The sequence below is a fragment of the Podarcis cretensis genome (assembly GCF_951804945.1).
Source record: "Podarcis cretensis genome assembly, chromosome: 10".
Classification (NCBI taxonomy): domain Eukaryota; kingdom Metazoa; phylum Chordata; class Lepidosauria; order Squamata; family Lacertidae; genus Podarcis; species Podarcis cretensis.
This window is the reverse complement of record NC_137179.1, coordinates 36,150,500-36,173,539: the sequence shown is the minus strand read 5'-3', so window position 1 is coordinate 36,173,539 and position 23,040 is coordinate 36,150,500. Positions and strand designations below refer to the sequence as shown.

Here is a 23,040-nt window from a genome sequence, read left to right as displayed (position 1 = left end):
AAATTATATTTGCAGTGACATGCAAAGTTCAGAAGGTAGTATTTCTTGTGAAAGCATTTAGATATTGTAGTAGACTTATGAGTTTTAACTGGAACAAAAACTCCAGCCAAAATCCTGGCAGTGCAAACTTTTGAAAATGCAGAAATAAATATTTCAGTGATAAATAAATGAAATGATTTGACACCAATTTCAGTGTTGCTTTTTGGGCATATCATGAAAATCAGTGATCTGTGGATAAATTTGTGGAGTGAAATGAAACTGTTTTTTAAAAAAATTTCTATATAGCACTACCTTGGAAAAACAGTTTGAATTACCTTGCCTCATTGACAGATAATGTGTTCAGACATTTATCAGATGTTGATGATAAGACTAACTATATAGGGCTGGATGACACTAAAGGGGCAGTTTTTGAATGTTTGTATTTATTTTCTTCAAGGTATTCTACACATGGCCTTTCCAGACCAGTAACTTCATCAGAACAAAGCTTATAAGGTAGGTCAGAATAAATACTCATACAACTTGATAGCTGGGGGGGAGGGGGAGGGGGAGAATATAAATTGCATGCAACACAATGTTAATGAATAATCTCTTCTGCCCAACTATATTGTATGCAGTATGAAATGAGAGGTTGATTGATTTACGCAAATGCTCATTTATTGTACTGTTTTTATTCTGAATATGCTTTCAGTCCTAGCTAGTGTTGGTAGCATAACAGAACTGAAAACCAGGAAGCTGTTGCACATATCCCATGCCAACACACCCCCTTGAGTCACAATATTCAGTATAGATACCTGACAGCTTCTGAATTGTACATTTGTGTTTAGAACAAAGCAAATGCCTGAAAAGAGCTGAGAAACAAGTGTAAAATACATCACAACTGAGAATACTGGAAGAAGTTGTGATTTTTAAGAGCAAGGGAAATGTTACCATCAACATAGTGATGATTCCTACTGCAATGAGACTGTCTGAAGATACTATCTACCAAAAAGATAATGCTCTAGGAGTGTCAATATGACAAGCACTTTTGATAGTGGTTCTCTGAATTAGAATATAGCAGCTGCCTATCATCTTGCTGTTCTAGTCTTTCCCACCTTTTTAGTAGTACCTAGGAAATAACGCAGGATCCTAAACCATATTTCTATAGCAATGATATTTAAAAGGCCAGTTGTCGCACTTGTTTGGGGGGACACATCTATTTTGTAATAGATCATCAGAAGGGAGTTTGGGGGAATTAACTTACGCTGGGTTTGAATCATTGCCATCAATAGACTTCAACAGAGAAAGTGGTTGGGTTTCAACTTTTATTTTTTATTTTTTTCAGTCCAGTGTTTACATGCTATTGTTGTTATTAAAATTTAACCCTGATTAATGATTTTTTTAAAAATTCTTCATGTGGAATCTGCCACTAATTTTGCTAATACCTAGACAATAAAGACTGCAACTGAATGTAAAGCCATGCTGTTTGAACTCCGCTGGAGTCAATGGGCAGTATCCAGCTAAGTCATACTCGGAGTAGACCTACAGAAATCAATGGACTTTGGTTGGTCATGACTAATTAGGGTACATTGATTTTAATGGGTCTACAATCCAATGGGATTAAAGTTGCATTAAATGTTTTCAGGATTGCAATCAAAGACTAAAATATTTATTTTAGCCTTTAAAGGTTTTAATCTTTAAGAGTTTATGCCTATCCAAACACTATACACTTGTTCTCTCCTTGCACTTTTAATTTTGTTATTAATCTTATTATTTTGTTAATACATACCATTCATTCTGTAAGTTATATGCACTAGGAGATGTTACATTAGTGATCTTAAACCTATAGAGGGGAATTCGCCATTTTAAATAATACAGATTTACACAGTTAGATAAAAGGTTAATTAAGGTTAATATTGGAAAACATGTTCTGAGACTTCCTTTAGCAAAAACTTGAATGAATCTGATGTAATTCTATGTATTTTCTCTCTGTGTTTGATATGTAATATTTTTCTAGATCTAGGCTGCTGCTAATTCATTAAAACTTTCCTTGAGGGCAAATGGACCCTAGATATAAGTAAGCGCCTTTGTAGGAAAGCACATAGCATTATGAGTTAGCTAAGGGAATACTGTAACTGTATCCTCAGGTAACATTTTTGTGTACGAGTATATTATGCAATAAAAGTAGGTATTTTCCCCCTATTTTTATATTTCTTCTGGGAAATATCCAAACCTTTTCAAGCAGGTTATGCTCCTGGCTGAAATTTGCAGAAAACAATCAAAATAAACCCTGAAGAATATCTAAGAGAAATACTACTTGTGCTTGTTCCTTGGTTGACAAGTAGCATTGGACCTTTGGTTGAGTTGTCATCGCATCATGTGAACTTCATTGTTAATTATGATAAGTATTTGTTGGAATGAAGATCCATGCAGCTGGTCGTTGTTGAATTTAATAGGGCAAACTCTTTTATAACTGTGTAAGATTGCAGCCTTACTCTGCAGCATATCATTCCAAATTCACAATGAAAGTTCAGCAATTCAGTAGGTTGGATCCAGAATTCACTCTCATCTGCGGCAGCATCCCCTAACCAGAGTTCTACTCAGGGGATTTACTTGCTGGTGTAGGGAGGGTGACATCTGCTTATTCCCTCTTTAGTTCCCAGTACCACCTCCCGCTGGATTTTGGGGGGACACTTTGGAATAGTGTGGGAGATGGCACTGCAGTGTGCAGGTGAAAGGAGAATGCCAAAAGGCACCTCTCTCCTCCTACCAATGGGATCTGCCTTCTGGATCAAAAGTCTTCTTTTGGCAGAAGAGGTCTTTCTGTCTGTGGAAAGTGAAGTCTGGATTAGACTCAATTTCTCTTACCTGCCCTGCACCACCACTTTTAAAATGTGTAACTTAAAATAATGGCTTTTTTTCCAGCCAGAACTCACTAGAACTCAGTTCTGGCACCTTCACCGCAATGGACAAATGTCCCTGCTGTTCCTGAGTAATGTTGTGTGTTGTGGTAATGGTGCAGTGGTGCGCATAAATCAGCATACACACATATTTGTCTAGTGTACCATCTCTTAAGACTGGGCTGCCACCAGGTGCCAGAAGGAGCAGTAGATTCGTTTTTATTGAAAGATAAGAAAACCTGGACCATCTTTGCAACGGAGTATTCTGACTTGCACATGGAATTGTACTAAATTCCCTATTGACCCTTTTTAAGCTTTTGATTTTGTTCTGTTTTTATTTGATTATTTAAAAGATTTCTAGGCTACCTTTTAGCGTTGTTTTCCTATAAGGTGGTTTTTAATAAATAAAAATGACATGCCATAAATATAACAAAAGACCATAAAACGGTGAAATTATCAATAACAACCAACATAGCAACCTCTAAAATAGTTAAAACTATTTCTTGCCAAACTTTTATGCAAAAATGTATTTTGCGTTTTTCTTTTGTAAACCACCCTGTGGCTTTTGGATGAGGGCTGATATATAAATTTAATATATAATAATAATATTTCCTGAATATACTAATAATACACTAAGCACTGTTGTCAACCTTCCTACTCTACTTTTCCTGGGGAAAGGATATTGGTTATAAGTGTTCATTGGGGACTTGCATTGTGGGAAAGTGACTAGATTGTTTGGAAAGCAAATCAAGTTTGTTTGCATGCCATGTTAGGGCCACCACAATGCATTTTGCTGCCTGAGGCAGACAAGATACCCTGCTCTAGAAGTTGACTGGAGTGGCAGCTGAATCATACTTCAAGACTGGTGATGGGATAATATCTTATTGAGGCACTAGGACACCACAGGTTTGTTCTTCAACAGAAGGGAATAGCCAGGCAGCTTAAGAAGGGCACTCAGGGTGCTGTTGCCTATGCCTCTCCGTAACTGTCATCTAAGGCAGCTGCCTTATTTTGCCAAATGGTAGGGGTGGCCCTGTGCTACACTTTACACCCTGTCACCTGCAAAGACCTCAAAGTACAGTGGTACCTCGGGTTGCATATGCTTCAAGTTACATACACTTCAGGTTACATACTCCGCTAACCCAGAAATAGTGCTTCAGGTTAAGAACTTTGCTTCAGGATGAGAACAGAAATCGTGCTCCGGCGGCGCAGCGGCAGCAGGAGGCCCCATTAGCTTCAGGTGCTTCAGGTTAAGAACAGTTTCGGGTTAAGTACGGACCTCCAGAACAAATTAAGTACTTAAGCCGAGGTACCACTGTAGTACAGTTCCTAGGTAATCTTCAACAGTATCATGGTATTATGTGCCTTCAGGCCATTCTCTTTGCAGATCTGTTAAAAACGAAGGTAATCTTCACATACACACTTCCCCGGGGTCTTTTTCTGTTTTGTTCAGAACAAGCCTGCTGATTAGTCGAGGAAGACCCACGCAATTAGCCCTGTCCATGTATTTCTAAGCGAACATACTCTAGAATAGCTTGGGAACGAAAATTCCTCTGTCTATGTGCATGCACAAATAATGTTAGGATATGCATAGTCTGATCTATTCATAGGAAATATAAATCATTCTGGTAGAATATCTGTAGAAATCTCATGTTATGGGGATATTTGGGGCATGATGGTTTCATAGCATAAATATTAGTAGAGCCTTGTCTAGATAGGTACAGGATGATTGATAACAGAGTTAGCAGACTTGTCTGATGTTAGCATTTGTTTTCTCGTGAATCTCCTGTTCTTTTGATAGAATATATATAGAATATATATGGTTACATAGATATAGCACAGAATGTGTTTTGAATGTGCTCCTTAGGGGTTTACTTTTAGATGTAAAGAACTACTGGACATTAAACAGTAGAAGAGTAATGGGTTCTAGCTTTCTAGCTATGGAACATGAAGTGTCTGGATAGCAAGTAAAAGTCAAAGCCCATCTAGCCAAGAAAGCTGAGAATTATTATTCTCTGCATATTATAATAGTAGCTGGGACAGGCAACTCTCAGGGCGCCCTAAGAAATTTTGTCATTGCATAGTGGTTGGACTAGATAAAACTTGAGCCATCAGGCAGCTCTAAAGTTGTGTTTCCATTTGAGATTCTATCTCAGTGCTACTTGTCCTTGATAATTGTTTAATTGAACAGTGCCACCTCTACATAAGGAGATAGTCTGAAGCTCCTAGAAATTATTTTCAAAGCAGACATCACTACTGAAATCCAGTGATGTTAGAGCTCGGCTTGGATCTGAGAAATCATTGTCTCAGCTCCACAAGCTTGTTGAGAAGCCAAAGCTTGCTGCTCACATCTCCTTGGAGGAAGAGCAGGACACAAATGTAATTAACATTTGCCACTATATATGGTTTTGAATGTTTACAGCAGATCAATCATTCCACCATAAATGGTTTAGCCTTTACTACATTGAAAAGTGAGACGGTAGAATTGCATCATGTTTATGAGAAAGTTATAATCTGGGGTGGTATTCAACTACTTTTTACTCAGAGTAGACCTACTGAAATTAAATAGCATGACAAAGTTTGGCTTTGTAATTTCAATGGGTCTACTCTTAGTAAAATTTATTAGTATTTCCCTTACAAATTTAATTTGGCTCATTTTCTTTATTAGGTCTCTATAATAAAGGTAGTTCTTTAAAATGCCATACTTCTTAAGAGGACAATTCTTTTTTCAAAAGTTTTCTTGTTTCATCATATTATATTACAAAATAAAATCACACTTTTGCTGAAACATTTCGTCTAAAATTTTAACCGTGAAGACATTTCATAGCATATCTCAATGCATAAGGTCGCTGACCCAGGAAACAATTATATTTACTCACCACTCTCTTTTGTATAATGAAAAATATTTCCACTGCGATACATTTCATCTAATAATAAAACTATTTTCTTCTTACCGTTGTTTCAGTGAAAAAAATAGATAATCGGAAATCTGGTTTCTCCTGTCAAGCACAGAGAATGTAGATTTCAGTATGTTCACATGTATGCACATTTACAGAGACAGAGAGAGAGAGAGAGAGAGGTGTCAAGAATTCACATAGTATCCAAAGTTGCTTTTTTTGTATAGTTCTGAAAACAAAATTCATGATCCAAAGGAAAATAATCCTCCAGCAAAAAGAAGAACCCTTGCATCATTCTGGGTTAGGCCAAGATAAATACAAAATCTGAAGATGGCCTCATTCATTAGAATCTGTTTTCAAACAGCATTCTAACTTGCTTTAAAAGGAAACTCAGTGTAAACACTAAAAAGCTCATCAGATCTGACCTGAAATTATCTCTGTAGAATAAAAATGTGTAATGTTGTCTCTTTGGGTGGTTTTAAATCCAATGCTTAATTTTGAGCTTTTCTTATTTTGTCCGTGTAAATGAATTCTTAAAATTTATTTGGAGGGAGGCTTATTTTGGAAGGGAACTTGCAAGGGCACATATCTGCCTTTGGAATCAAGTACAGAAAAAAACTCCACTGTCCAGATCTCACAAAATATAAATATTTTCTAGACAAAGATGTAAATGTATTGTTCAGACAGATACAGCTCACTGAAAGTGGAAATCTAAGTATTTGTTACTGAACCACGTATCCCATTCAATGATAATATCATTTGGGATAGAACCAGGTAGTAAATTGGAATTAGAAAACATTTTGTATGCTAAGATATATATCAGGCCATATATAGAACAAATAATTTAGTTTTTTTCCTAAACAAACAGTATATGTGTTAAACTCTTGTAACAACAAAAAGATTATTCATGGAAGAGTAAAGCAGATCTAGTTCATGTTGAATTCTAAATATGCCCAAAGAGTAATATCAGTCATTCATTTTGCCTACATTTAATCTCTCTCTCCCCCCCATTTTATTGTGTGTGTGTGTTTTATAAATCAAGTAGGTGTGTTTTTCATTCTCTAGTTTTGTCACGGAAGCCTAGCAATTGACCATTGATTTTATTCCCCCTACTCTTCTGTGGGTTATAAAGAGAGCTGTGGGTGGTTAATTTATGAAAGGGATGTGTGACTAAATAAAGAGTTAAAATAAAGGCAGGCTCACTGGTTTGTTGAGATCTGTCAGAGTCTGAGTGGCTGGCTGCATATCTGTCTCAGGAACAATAGGTACCTGTATTCTGCTGGGCAGTCAGCAGCAATATGGAAAAGGTCTGCTTTGGTTAAGATGTTTCTTCATGAGAAGCCCTAAAGACAGTCCCACTTTTTTTGGCGGGGAAGCAGAGGGATGCAATCTCAACTGCCTTGAGATGAGGGGCAGAGCTTTGATCATTTCTATTCAGCACTGACTTGGCCTGAGATTGAGGTTCCCAGTCTAGAAGTCAGCAGGCTGTCTTTTCACTTTCTTCATAGAGGCACACACACACGCACGCAAACATATGCTCTCTCTCTCTCTCTCTCTCTCTCTCTCTCTCTCCCTCCCTCTCCCTTACGCACATACACACACGCACCCTCCTTTGCTGGTCTAAGCAGGCAGCTTAGTGTCACAGCTATAACCAAGGCACAGTGCACTGAACACAGCAGCACCAGTCTCCGTGGTGGGAAGAGGGGGCACGGCAGGTGACAACAATGGAGAAGCCTCAGTCCACTTGCAAGTTTAGGTAAGAAAGAATGATTTGTTTTCTCAAGGTTTCAGACATATTAGAATCCGTTAGCTTGAAATGAAACTGCTTAAATGAAACTGTTTAAGGATGAAGATGCCAGACTATAGGTTTCCCCCCATTCAGTTTCTGCATTGCTAGTATAAAAACACAACTCCATCCCACCCCCACTCTCGAGATGGTGACTAATCTAATTAGAAATGTTTCTAGCACTCACTTTTTAAAAATGCATTGTGATGCTTTCTTTTACAGGGGGATTGTGTCACGTAGAGCAGTATTTATTCATTACGGTTCAATGGGGTAAAATGCCACTTTGCACCTGCCATACATATACAATATTAAAACTGTGTTCCATCAAACCCAATTTTTAATTATTTTCACACTCTTAACTGTACCGAGTTCAGAGAGTTTTAAAAATTAACGAGCTTCCCTGCGGAGTTCAAATAGTATAATCTACATGAACCACTGCAGCAGGAAGAAGACATTATTCTGGGAATATATTTTTAATGCAGGTGTAACCTTTAAACTTTAATGCATTGCTTTCTCAACAATTTCAAGGAAAACAGAGGCATGTGCAGTCTGTACTTTAAAAGAGTCAGTGGCTTAAAGAAAATAATAATCAAGTTGATCATTAACAAAATGAAGCAAAGCTTATGTATATATATCTGTGTAAATAAATGCATTTATGGTATTTTCTCTTGATGCGCTGTGGGAATGCTACAAACAACTTACTGAATGTGTATTCCCGGATAACCCATAATTGTTACAGGGAAAGTATAGTAAACAGAGTTTCTTTTTGGGAATGCTAGAGTGAAAATCCTGGAGAAACAATTTGAGGCATAAAGTTAGACTGCTAAAAGAACACGAGGGGAGGTGAATCTGCATTGGTGCTTTTTTTTTTAATTGACTGTAAACCAGATGCCATCATTTCCTTGTCTCAAAAGCCTAGGATTTGCTACAACATGCCATCCCTTTATAAATATAAATTTACCGTGTGACTCCCATACAGGAACAAAGACTAACTTTGACACTGTGAGCTTTATAGTACTTTCTATTTATTGTAAACTACTGGAGATTTTTAATGAAAGAAAAAGGAAGGCAGTTTGAAGCTTGAGTGTACAGTAATCAATGTGAGGGATGCATTTTATTCAGTTGCCCATTTGCAAAATTCATTCTGAGCTTCCTGTGATATATTGTTATGTAAATATGGTTCAGCAGGGGAAAGCGGTGCTAAGGAGATTCAATTTACTTTGAAAGTTGTTCATTTTAGCTTGGGATGAATGTTATTTGTTTGATGTGACTCAAAGGAAATAAGTGACTTTTTCATTGTGAAACCTATTGTGATGCGAACAGGGTGATATAATCTTTTTAATTTTGGCTTTCACACCACAGAAGATAAAGAGAGATCTCAGCTCATTTAGTGATTGCTAAGTCTTCATGGGTGCCCAAGGACTGATCTTGGTTGCTATGGCTAATTTGACCTCAATCTATGCCGCTTTAAGAACCAAGGCACTTTCTCTCTTTTTTACATTTAAGAGCATGTACCTTGATTTATGTCCAAAATTGTGACTAAATGTCTTTGTATCCATATGATAAATGGTGGCATGCAATTAATCATTTTGTAGAAGTAAACACTGCTGTCCCACTCGAAATATGTTTTGTTCTGAGTTAATGGTATGGAACAAGCCAGTCTCGGCAAACAGCTATCTATTATTTTAGAGAACCATTGAAACTTGGATCAAAAAGAAGGAAATTGGCATTCACTTTGCCTTGCATTAGTATTTCATTTCTGCTATCTGGTGATGAGACGGCATGTAGATTGACAATGAATGACTACCATTCCATCTCTCTACCTGAATATATAATAGATTAGTTCTGAGGGTATTTGTTCCACAAGACCAAAAAAAGGGTCCCTGCTGCTTTATCTGATACTGTTTGTGTGCTACTCCATTATCAGTGGCTGTACAAAGATTTGCAGTTAGAAGTACTTTTGCTCTTCTGAAAGAAGCTCACTGTTTTAGTCTTATGCAAGTTCCCTGAACACAAATACTATCAGATTTTGTTACTATTAGAAATGTTCTGCCTGTATGATACTTAATGGCCCTTGCATTTTCATGTATTAGAGAATCTCTTTCACAAGGAACTACTGTGATTAAAAGGATTTTTTTTTGTACAAAGTGTTGGTTTTTTTTAGGGAAAGGAACAGTAATATTTCTTTTCTGCTGGATGTAAATTACTGGTTTGACTTCTTGTTTGGGTTCTGTATGCCAGGATAATGTAACAGTGATCTCAAGCTAAGAGAGAAAATGATCTGGTGTTTTTAGCATAGCTAAAAAGCACAGCAATACTTCACAGTCTTTTGCTTAATAATGAGTTGGCTAGTTAAGATTGCCACTACTATAAGGACAGCCAGTTGCTGTGTTGTGCCTGATGGGATGGTTGGCATTATAAACAAAGAAAAGCTTGAATTTGTTGGTAATTGTACAAAAGCAGCCCTTTAGAGGAAATCTTTTATTCTCTTTAAAAGAACCCATAACACACAAAGGCAGCAGAAGTGAAACTTAACAGCTACCGGTAATTGGCTGCTGTTAGAATTGATCACCTAGGTTCATACCTAGGCACTACTTTGGAGACCAAAATAAGTTCAGCTATGAATGTCATAATTACCGGTATAGTAGGTCTAATGTTATATAAGGGTTTATTTAAAGCACTTGTTAACCTTGATATGCCACTTAAATCTGTTCCACATTTTTATCATTTAAGAAGGTTAGTGGTTCGAGCCCACCCAGGGATGGCTGTGAGCTGGATCCCTGCATTGCCGAGGGTTGGACTAGATTACTCGGGGTACCTTCCAACTATACAATTCTACGATTCTATAAATTTGAAGTATTTTTATACGGTTTAATTTTCAAGAAGTTCAGTGAAAGTTGATGGTGTAGAGAAGGTGGGAAACTTAATTAGCTGGTTTGTTAAATGGACTGTAGAAGGTGGCTCTTTTGAGAACTTTTTTTTTGGGGGGGGGTCCTGGATCGATAGCAGTATTTGACAGGATAGTACCAATGGCTTCTCTACTGGATTTTAATAATGGTCAAAATGATAATAAGTACAGCATAACTTCTTGAAAATCAGGAAAAGTTTTGCTACTGACTTTAATGGGATCTGAATTACAATACCTTTCAATATTTACTATGTAAACATATTTACCTTAAAATAATGACAGCTTAGAATGTACAGTGGTACGGAAGGGTCCTTCAGTACCTCGGGTTACGAACACTTTGGGTTACAGACTCCACTAACCCAGAAGTAGTACCTCAGGTTAAGAACATTACCTCAGGATGAGAACAGAAATCGTGCAGTGGTGGCAGCGGGAGGCCCCATTAGCTAAAGTGGTACCTCAGGTTAAGAACGGTTTCAGGCTAAGAATGGACCTCCGGAACGAATTAAGTTCGCAACCAGAGGTACCACTGTATTGGCACTTTGATCACATACAGTGTAATTCTATACATGTCTACTCTGAAGTGAGTCCCATTGAGTTCAGTGGGGATTACACCTATAAATGAATAATAGGATTGCACTCTTAGTTTCTGGTTTAATAACAGTCAACATGTGGTGATCAAGATTACTGGAGTGCACTCTCTCTCACTCTCTCTCTCTCACACACAGTTGTGTCTGCGTGTGTAACAGCAACCCACTAAAATTTACTTATCACAAATGTACAATGTACCAGTTAATGTCTAGAAGTGAGAGTACCCAAATGGGAATCCTCCATAATTATATGGGATGAGCGATGGCAAAATTCAAACCAACATTGCCTTCATGTTTTCATTGTCACTTCTCTTTATAGTGTATGCAAATTTCAGTGACTTGAGCATAATGGCCAATGTTCCATGTGTCTACTTAAAAAGATAAAGTGATAGAATTACATTGTCTTAGTTAACTGCTGCCAAATACAGAGGTATTGATTAACCAGCAGGAGATGCTGTTTAAGTGTTTCAGCTGTCACCCTTCTATTGGAGACTGAGTGCATCATTTTCACCACTGACTCATTTTCCACTAATCTATGACAAAAGGGAAATACTTTATTCCTACACTTTGACTTCCTTATGTTCCCTTATGCTTATGAACCAAGTCTTATTTGCTTGTTGTTTGCTTTTAAAATTTGTGGTGCCATACTGTTTTCTGCTTCTGAAATATAATCTTGTTGTGGCATGTGTTTATAAAACATACAGAGAGCCAAAGGGACAGAAATGTGTTGTTCACATAGAAGTAATGCTATGTTAATCATTGTTTCTTAATTTTCTTAGCTTGCTTAATGCAACATTGCTTGAACCTACATTTTTTAGAATTTTTTTTTTTTTTAAATACATACATCTAATACCGCCATTCAGATTTATATGAAAACATTTTTGTGGCTGAATGATGTTCAAAATTATACATGCACACAAATATTCACATGTGAGATATCATGGAAGGGACCCTGAGGGTCATCAAGTCCAACCCCCTGCCACACAGGAATCTCAAGTAAGGCACACCCAACCTCTGCTTAAAAACCTCCAATGAAGGAGAGTCCATAACCTCCCAAGGGAGTCCATTCCACTGTCAAACAGCTGTTACCACCCAAAAGTTCTTCCTGATGTTTAGTCATAATCTAATTTCTTGTAACTTGAATCCATTGGTTTGGATCCTACCCTCCGGAGCAGGAGAAAACAAGCTTGTTCCATCTTCCATGTGGCAGCCCTTTAGATATTTGAAGATGGCTATCATTTCTCCTCTCAGTCTCCTCTTTTCCAGGCTAAACATACCCAGCTTCTTCCACTGTTCCTCATAAGGCTTGGTTTCCACACCCTTGATCATCTTGGTCACCCTTCTCTGTACACGTTCTAGCTTGTCAATATCCTTCTTACATTGTGGTTCCCAGAACTGAGCACAGTAATCCTGGTGTGGTCTGATCAAGGCAGAAGAAAGTGATACTTGAAACCTACAGAAGAGATGCAATAATATGTTTCATTGTAATATCCACCCTTATAAGAGTGTTTCTGTTCAGAATTCCAGCCATTCACTTCAAGTAGGGCATTTGAGTCCCCCAACCCCGCCCCCTCACCACACTTATTGTATGCCTCTGAATACCACTTGTTAAGGACCACAAGCAGGAGAGTGCTATTGCACTCATGTGCTTTTGGACTTCCCATGGGCATGTGGTTAACCCCTGTGAGAATGGAATGCTGAACTGATTCAAGCAGCCTTCTTGTGATCTGCTTTTCTGTTCCAAGTACCACGGCATTCTGGAGCCACTGAGCATGCTCACTGGTCTTTTTGAGGGGAAGGTAGTGATTGCCCCCATTAGATTTGCTTTCATTTCTTATATCTCCATTTGCCATGCTAAGAAAAGAGATACTCTCTATGAGAGATACCCAACATGTTTCATCAAGAGAGGATCTGGAAGGGATAGCCTTGGGAAAATCGCCACCAAACTACTAGAAGCTACTAGAAGGATGAAAGTGCTAAAGATTTGCACAAAGCCTTTGAAACACATTAGGCTGGAACACAGAATATTATTGTAGGGCTTTAGATGGTGCTTCCTGTCTTATAAGAGTGAATTGAACCTAAGTTTGTAGATAGCTTTAGTCCTTGTGAATTTGTATTTTCCTTGCATTCTAGGTAGATAAGCATTTATCTTCCAGTATCATAACTTACCCGGGTAGTGGAAATTTTTGGTTCAGTTAACATTTAAAGGTGACCTACCAAATTTGCAGTTTTGCAAACAATATGTTAACTAAAAAAGAGTCATCCCTTGAAATATGCATTTCTCCGAATTTTGCAATGCAGTTCTCCCGGCAAGTAAAGTGTACAAAAATACATATATTTGGGTAAAGTGTGCACAGAAATGCATATATTAGTGAAAATACAACTACAGATGCATTATACTAGTGGCAATTGCTTTGCAAAAATGTGTTATATCTGGGGAAATTGTATACAAACGTGTATATTCTGGATTTAGTCTGTAGTCCTGTGTACCCACTTTCCTGGGAATAAGCCCCATTGAACTTAGTGGGATTTTTCCTTTTGAACAGACACTTATAGGCTTGTGCTGTTTAAGAGTTTAAGAGTCATTTGTGATTATTAAATTATGCAATTTTTTTCTAGACATGGGGAGGCACCAATTCACTTCTTTGCCAAGACATGGGAGGGAGAGCCAGATACAGGATGCGAGGGAGCCTAGGTACACCTCTGCCCCTCTTTGAAACCACTGGCAAGCTATGTTGACTGAATGAGATGGTCTGACTAAGCATAAGGCAGCTTCCTATGATTTTTTAAAATATGAGGTGTGAATGTCACAGACAGGTATTTCAAAACACTTAAATGACACAGAAGAGAGCCACAGCTGGGAGCAGCACCATTGTAGCTGTGTGATGTGTGAAACAGCCCTGCACTTTGAAAATCTCTCCTCATTTTAACGTATGGCTAGTTCAGTCTTGCCCCCTTTCCTTTCACCATCTGTGGGCTCTGTTGCAGTGGGAGAAGCCTAGCAGCACAACTTCCAATACAGTGCAAAATAAAATAAAAATGTTAAGTTAACAAGAGGCCTTGGCAGAGAGACTAAAGTACGGGAAGGAATATTTGCTGCAATTATTTCTTGCCTCTCATCTTACTCAGAAACATGAAGGGCTTTTACATCTACACAGCTTGGCAAGAGCATCATTTTGTTGTGACTGGGCTTCTGTTGAGCTTTGCCAATGTTCATTTATTTTAGAACATAAAGAATGCTATCCTATCTCCAGTCACCTGGGAGGAAGCCCAGAATTGTGCTGAAAATGGATCAAATTCCAGTCCGTTTCTGATTTCTGTAGGGTAGGTCCATTTAACTCCACTTCTTAGTGGGATACTCCCCCCTTCCCTCCCCCCACCAATGGGATTCCCATATATTGGCACCTTGAATTTGTGTGTTATGTGTCACTCTGTTACACTCTATCTTGCTCATGTCTAGGGCATAAGTGTGTAGAGTATGGGGTAAAGCTGCAATCCAACATCACGTTTCCCCCCTTTAGTGACCATATATTGTGTATAGCTGTGCAAGCAAAAAGCCCAACATCCAAACTCCTGTGCAGTTAATACATCTGATTATTTGGGAGCCTTAATCATGTAGAGCTCCTCCTCAGGTGTTGCTCCTTAATCTATACACATATGCCATACAGGTGAGTAATGTGTGATAGGGCTGAAGTGAACTACTATTGAGCTATAAAAATATCCATTATTTGGGGCTATGGATGTTACAATCTACTCAATAATATCACCATGGCAGTTGTTTATTTCATTGACATCTGACAGGAGGGCATTCCACAGGGTGGGCGTGACTTCTGAGGGCCTTCTTGGTAGTTGTGGCTGCCCTGTGGAATGTGCTCCTGTCAGATGTCAAGGAAATAAACAACTATCTGACTTTCAGAAGACATCTGAAGGGATGTATAGAGAAGTTTTTAATGTTTTGTGTTTTATTGTTGTTTTATAATCTGTTGGAAGTTGGGCAACCCAGTCAAATGGGTGGAATATACACAAATTAATATTACTACTACTACCACTACTGGGAGTAAGTGATAACATATGGTAAATTCTGCTGCCTTTTCTATTTTCCCAGTCCCATTCAGTACATGTCTGTAGAAAAACCACCTGGTGATTGGAAACTACTCTATATTATTCATTCACTGCCTTCTCAATTATTCAGTTCTATATGTCTATGCAGTTTCGCTTGTGATTACTCTGGGCCATATATTTTCTAGTTTTAAAGTTGATCATGTGTTTATTAATCCTTGAGGTTATTTTTTTACAGCAGATTACTCTTGGTTATGGAGAGACCCTGTGTCTGTTCCTTTGGTAAATTATTCTTGACAGGATGGCCACAGGAAGGGCTGAGATACTTCTGTGAAACTGGCCCAGGACCCCCCTCCCCCTTAGTCACATCTCTTCATGGATCAAATTTGGGGGTAGAGAGAGTGAGCGCTCACCACTCTGCTTGCTAGCCCTGCCACGGCTGTTGTATCCCCTTCCTGCTACCCACACTTTGGGGGTTAAGATCTAAAGCAGGAAGTCTTCACACATGTAGGCTCTTCTTGCGATTTAGAACAATTATAACCATGGGGTGGGGAAGAAACACTAAAGAAGGCTTAGAACTTACTTCTCCTTCAGAGCATATGGTCATACGAATCATTTCTTAGACAGCTATGCCAACAACATTTCTTAAGTTATACCCCTTTTCAGTCATCCAAAAATCTTATGGGCAAGAGACAGCTAATTATTTCTAGTTTACTTTTGCTTACTAATGAGATATTGCCTGTACTACAAAATGTATCACCAAATGGCATGGAGAAGGGAAACGTTTGCCTCAGTTCATATAGATCTTACTCTTTTTCTGCCGTAGCCACCAGCTTCTGCCATTATAGATACCTTTCCTACCTGTCTGCATCTGCAATTATGTGGAGGCCACACATGAGGGCTTTCTGTGAACCCTCCATTACTTCCTGGCACATGGACTGCTGGAGCGATAGTGTCCGAGGCAGAAGGAGCCCCAGGATATAATTTTTGGGGGTATCTGAATTCCATACTAAGTACTCTGATGGCCCATGTGGAAAAAAAACATGAATCCCCAGGGCCTGATTCTCATTTGGGAAGTAGTCCTGACTTTGGGCTGCACCTTCAGATTCTATGTGTGGGCTCTCATAAGGCAATGTTCATTCATACAAAACAATTCTCTTTACATAGAAAGCTAGTAACCTGGAGCCCTTCTCCCTCAATGTGCTAGCTTTCTATGATCCGTTCAGTGATCTAGATGGCAGGATGTAATTGACACTGCTCACTGTCATCAAGAGGTAAGTGTTAGAGGAAAAGAGAAGGTCAGTGGGGCAAGGTTAGACAGTACAGAGGAGTTGGGTGGTGGTTGAGTCCTGCTTCATTCCCAATGACGTCATTTGGACATGGGAGCTGAACATTGGAATGGGCTCAGAAACAACAGCAGCCTTCTATTTCACCCCCCAAAAAAAACTCCTTACAAATCAAGATGGTGGTGGTTCATCCATCACTCAAAATGATACAGATCTGTTTTCATTCGTGCCATCTTATGTGGAAAAATGAGGTTTAGTACAGAGATTCTGAAACCTCAGCTCTCCATCCCCTTCAGACGTCTAGGCTCCCCCATCCAATAGAAATATGGAAACCCAGACTACTGAGCTGAAAAGCACTCTGCTTTGAATTAACCATTGTTTTGCTGCCCAAAGAAAGTGATAATATCTGATGTTGCATTCAAGTCACCAGAACAACTTTAGTTGAGAATGGCAGCTGTAAATATCAGTTTTGTATTGCCAAGGCTTGCAGTTGGCTTCAGTGGTTGCTATTTAGCTTGTCACTTTGCAGAACAGATCATGACATCATTGACCACAACTGAGCTCCCTTCCTGGTCACATTAGGATAACAGTGGCTAGCCATTTCTATTCTATTTCTGACGGTCATTCTAATCAGTCTGTGTACGCAAGCTCAATTTGGAGGGTTAACTGAGAGGGGGCAGCTGCTGCACTGAGACAAAAATAACACCACAATCAAAGGGTAAAAGCTTAATAAAAGAAGTAATTGCTACCTCTCCACAGTTTTACCTTTGGAAAGCCTGCTGTAGAGATCCTGATCATCCTAGCCAGCATAATTTTCCCAGAGTACCTGGCTGGAGCAGACTTGGGAATGGGAATGAATTTACAAGGCTTGAGTACTGTCCTGAATACTAGATGCTGTGGTTTCTATGGCAACAGAAACCAAGGATGACAGTCAGGAGGAGTAGCTAACAAAAGCTCCTACTCAACTGCTGGATACTAATTTGAAAATATTGCCTTTTTAAAAAACAAAAACAAAACAAGAAAGTTTTGCTTTATTTATCCCCATTCAATCCCCTTTCCATGGAAAGGAATAGTAATAAAAAAGCATTGGGTTGTGCTTCTCAGCAGCAATATGTGAAAACAATCGCTTGACACTTTGATAATCTAGCTATCAGGCAAAGGCCCATAAGTGTTTCAGTTTTCAAAACTTGGAACAGGCTTATAAGGTGTGTGGTTTTTAAGAGTAAGAGGAACAACGCTAGAGGACCTGTCTCACCTTCAAGTGCACTTAAGCACCTGTAATACAAATTCTGCGTGCTAAAGAGGTTTCATGAGATCAGAATCAGGCTGACCAGATGCTGTCATACGTTGAATTGTGTGTATTTGAGTCCTGGTGCAACTTCGATGTGCAGAACTGAGCTTGGCACTGCTGCCACATTTCATTTACTTTACTTTATAACCTCAAGATAATTTAACAACAGTTTGAAACAATTAAACCTGCAAATATGTCAAATCCCCTGAAAACAAAAGCATAATAACTAAGCATTCCAAATGAAGTTTTATATGTATTTGTCAAGGATGAGTTCTACTGGTTCTAGAAAATGTTTCTACTTTAGCAAACCCTCATTAGATAAGATCAAACCCTCATTAGATAAGATTTCCTCGGCTGTAAAGGAAAATTATTTTCTCCATGCTTTTGCTTTAAATGCCTGAATGGGTGGAAACAAAAATAGGTGCTCTGTAAATTTTATGATATATTATAGGAAGTCTCTTGGGTATGCATGGCCTGAGGACATTTGGGCTATAGAGATCAATACCAACAGACTCTCTAAGTATCCCTATTTTTCCAGGCACCGTCCTAGATTTACAGACGGCTGGAGAGTATGGAGTTATGTGATCCGCTCCCCCAAGCCAAGGAGATTAGTAACTATACAACCTTTAGAAGACATCTGAAGGCAGCCCTATATAAGGAAGTTTTTAAATGTTTAATGTTTTATTGTGCTTTTGTACATGCTGGAAGCCGCCCAAGTTGGCTGGGGCAACCCAGTCAGATGGCCAGAGTAGTAGTAGTGATAGTAGTAATAATAATAATAGCTGCTATTATTGAATAGGACGTCCCAATTTTCATTGGAGAAATGTTGGAGAGTATGTAGTAACATTCTAAATTATGACCATAAGGCTACAGAAAACTGGTCACACTAACATGAAGCCAGGTCTTGAAGCCTCGCAATGACCGCTCCCCGCTTAAAACGGAGGGCGCCCTTTGCGTGGACGCGTGCAGCCCTGGATCTGGAGTGGCCCCATCAGCATAGGCTTTGCCTTCCCTCAGGTGGGATACCTGGAGGTCCCCGCCTACCCCAGTGAGTTGTCCAATCCCACCTGGGGGAAGCGTTGCCAGGGAAACCAGGCCAGGTAGGGGGAGGGATTACCTGCCCACACAATAGAGGGTGGATCTTACCTGGTAATCCTCACTTGGCTCCAGAGCTTCCTTGGAACGTCCAAAGTGTCTGCTACTCTTATATGAACTTGGGTTCAATGGACTGACCCTTACTCTGACTTCATCTATAAGTGGTTTCATGGCATGTGAAGCTGAAACAAATGTACTCCCAAATCCTTGTTACTCTAGAGTAAACTGCATGTGTGAGTGGAAACAGTATCAAAAAGTCCCATGGAACCGTAGAATACTAATATACTGCAGTCCTACGTAGGTTTACTGAGAAATAAATCTCACTGTATTCAGTGTGACTTACCACCAAGCAAGTGTGCATAAGATTGCATTTATACAGTGTCAATCATTTTTAGGGCATTGGATGCCTGGATTGCAGAAACTGATCCTTCTGGCTTTGTGATTCTAGGGTGAGTGTTACATCTTGAGGTAATGAAGTGGGGACAAGAGGTGAGACATCTGTCACTTTTCTTCTCCGGCTGTCAGCACTTCAAATGCCTATTCCCCCACTCCCATCTTCTTCCTCTTCTCTTCAATCACATCTATTCCCATGTGGACAATTGGCACACTTGAGCACTATCTTTCAGGATCACCCTCAACCTTCCTTTTTCATCAAGAAATTCACTTTATTTCTCCATCCATTCAATTCATAGCTAAATGAACTAAATTAATAGCTAAATTAACTGTGGGTGAAAAATTGTACTGGAGAATTACATTCTCAAAATATTGTTCATTTACTTTCACGTCGTTAAATCCTCTCCATACTGCCCTCTAGCTACCACTAAAGCGCTTTGGCACTTTAAAGTTTTATTTTGCAAATGAATCCTTAATTCCACCTTGCATGAGCATTTCTGCTTCTTAGGAGGGATAAGCATGTGTTTATTAGAAGATGATAAGGAACATAACCTCAGGACTGAAGTACATGTTCCAAATAAGTGACAATAGAAGATGCACATCTTACTCATGAGCTCTGCCACATTCATATGCTCCTGATACATTTCAAAAGAAAAGGAGTTAAGCATGCCTGTAAGCAACAGGTAAACCTTATCCCTGAAAATAAGATACAATATCCTTTCCCTAAATGTTGTAAGGAGCCCCTCTTATAAAACTGAGGGTTTGGATCTGTATTTAATTTCTCAGTCACAGGTACTGATGCTCAAGGGTGCCTGGAAATATATTTCCTCTAATCCTGAACAAAGTCCAACAATCTTGCTTGCCATCTGACTTACCATCTCAGTATGGTGAAAGGTCAGCCAGGCTGTGGTGAACAGGACTTCTTCCCAATGTTGGAGCTGCAGAGTGGGAGATGGTGATCCATGCTCCCTCCTCAAACAGGGGAGGAAACTTGCTATTTGGTTTACTTCTCTGCTTGATGGGAACAAGCAAAGAGGTAAAGCCAACTAATCAGCTTCTGGCTCCCCTCTCTTGCTCCAAGCTGGTGGGGATGGTGGAGGTGTGCTGGATTTTAGAGGCCTGTCAGCCTGGCACCAATGGAGAAGGCCATACAATTTTGGTTCCGAGCTGTGAAGGTTCATGTCTGTGCTTGTCAGGGTGGGTGGGTGGAGGTTGGAGCTCCAACAATCCCATACATTTGTAGGTCTAATGTGGACTGTGGCATCTTCATGCCTTCCACACCTCTGATGCAACAGAGGCCTTTGAGCTTATGGGGCTTATAATGGTCTATAGATACCCTTGGTTCTTGAGATATAGTGTAGCCTGCACAAGGCAGACTCGATCTGCCCAAGAAATTCTAACACCTCTTAAAAACTTGCTTTCTTTCCCTCTGCAGCTTACTAGCATTTGTTTTGGATGGACTTTGTCTTCTTTATGCTTTCACTGGTGACCTCCAGACTGGGTTGCCGTATTGTACTCTTTTTGGGGCTGCCTTTGAAGGTGGTTTGGAAACCTTAACTGATACAAAGTGAAGTTGCCCAGATGTTGATTGGGAACAGGAAGTCAGTAGATATGATCTCAAAATTCCACCCGTTGTCACTGGTTTGTTTCCTGGCCCAATTCAAACTGCTAGTGCTAACTCTAAACTATTTGGGACCACCTGGACCCATATGACCCTGCCCACGATTTAAGGTCATCACCAGAAGTCCTGCTTCTTTGCCTGTCTGGTGGCCCCTTGTTTAGTGGATCTCCCTTGCAACAGATTTGCATTTGGTCCCTACATAGCCGGCCTGCTAACGAGCCTTACAAATGTGGTTGTTTGTTTTGTTCTTCATAATATTTTTTGGCACTGCTGTTTAGAAAATGATTGTGATGGATTAAATTGTTCACTGGTCTTATGGAGTGATTGTGGCTTATGTACCTATTTTAAGTACCACTGGTTTTGGAATTGCTCTCAAAACTGTTTTCTCTTCCAATGCATTGTTCTTCAGATGAAGGGCAGTCTACAAAATAAAATAAAATATGCCTCCTGTGTAATCTACCCTGAAGAGTGGCCTAAGAAAAAGTTTGTGGGTGAGATCCAACATTGTGTGAGTGGACTCCATCTTCCTCTCCTCCTCTCCACAGCCCTAGCAACCCTCTGCCAATATGCTCTGGACCCTGCCCCCCAACCGTCTTGAGCAGATTTTGGGTATGGTGGGGACTTCTGGTTGGGAGAAGAGGAAGTGAAGTTGTGCAAGCAGAAGTTCATTTTACTGATGGCTGGACACAATTGAATTTCACTCTAAATAACTAACATAACTGCAGAAAACAGTAATTATAATTGTTTGCTTTGAAGCGGTGAGCTTGTTGTTATAACCAAATTAACAATAAGCAGTGCTCAGTCAATCATTTTTTAAAAATGTATTTCATTACTATATGAAAATGGGACTTTAATGACAATTTCAAATGATTTAGAATGTGGTATAATTATTTGATTTTAATCTACAGTACAGGTTTGTTTCTTCATCTAAGAAGAGGCCTCATTCAGTGTTTTCGCAGGTGAACAGCTCTTTCAAAAGTTTTGTCCTTGGAAATTAAGGTGGTACACAAATAGCCAAACATCACAGACAATTAGTTTGGGTTTTGTGGTTTTTGGGTAATGTGCCCACATTTTCATTAACCAGTGGAGATTAATAGTGGCATATACTTTCTTTAATTTTCTTTATTCTATGAATGCATTTTTATTCAATCAGGATATCAATACTTTGAATAAACCCATAAGATTTATAATTTCACTAGAACAATAAACTGAGGAGGTTACTCAGGAAGTTTTATAGTTAGCGTCCATTATTTTTCAAGCTAAGGAACCAACTGGGCTTTTATATTTCAAAATGTGGGCTGCACCTTCAGACCTCTTAATTTCAGTTACCTGGGAGCAAGTCTTATTAACTCAAAGGATTAACTTCAGAGTAGACATAGTTAGGGTCACATTTTTAAAAACGTTTATACTGTATAGCATAAACCCCAACTCTGCACGTTTACTCAAAAGTAAGTCTGACTGTATTCATGAGACTTATTCTAAAATAAGAGTTCATATGAGTTTATCTTCTGGTTGTTGTTTTTTAATTTGGTACATTAGACCAACAAAAATGATTTACTTGCATTGCTCCGAAAGCCACTGACTTCTCATTTTAAATCGCCATCATGCAATTTCCCTCTGACAGATTAAGCGAAAGGTCTGGGAAAGGGAGGCATCCTGAAAAATATTGTTCACGGGACATGAAAGTTAAATTGGTATTAATTACATAACATTTAACTGTGAACAACCAGCTGATGAAGCTATTGATGGCTGAGCTCTCCCTCTTCCCCTCTCCCCTTTTCTCCTCACTTGACACCTGCTGATTCTTTCCCACTGGTCTTCATTTGTTGCACACCATAGTTTGCCATTTCATCTAAATGAGCAAACAATGGTGTGATGCAAAAACAAACAAAATTTCCCCAAAACCCCCACCACAAAGCCTATGTGTATATATGTGTGTGCTTCTGTCTTGCAACTTCCTTACCATATACTGAAACAGTATTGCTTTTCCTATGGGATCTTCACATAAAGCACACATCTAATGCGCTCAAGTGATCATCAGTTGGGCACTTCCCTTCTCCTATTTTAAATTTTAAATTTATGGGGGGCTCACCTGCCTTTCACCTATTGTGCCCCTTACCTATATCAGTTCATTAATATCCCACCTTTCTCCCAGAGCAAGGACCCAAGGTGGCTCATGAATTAAAAAGATACAACTAAAAAACCACCAGTTATAAATATTTAAACAGTTACCATATTAAA

General features: G+C 39.1%; 1 long non-coding RNA gene across 2 annotated transcripts in view; it reads left to right on the top strand.

The window, feature by feature from the left end:
• Positions 1-416: 416 nt before the first annotated feature.
• LOC307224806 overlaps positions 417-23,040 on the top strand; it is a 102,387-nt gene continuing 79,763 nt past the window's right edge. For both annotated transcript variants that reach the window (XR_013842747.1, XR_013842748.1), the window contains exon 1: positions 417-492. This is a non-coding gene — a long non-coding RNA (uncharacterized lncRNA). The remainder of the gene's footprint in view (positions 493-23,040) is intronic.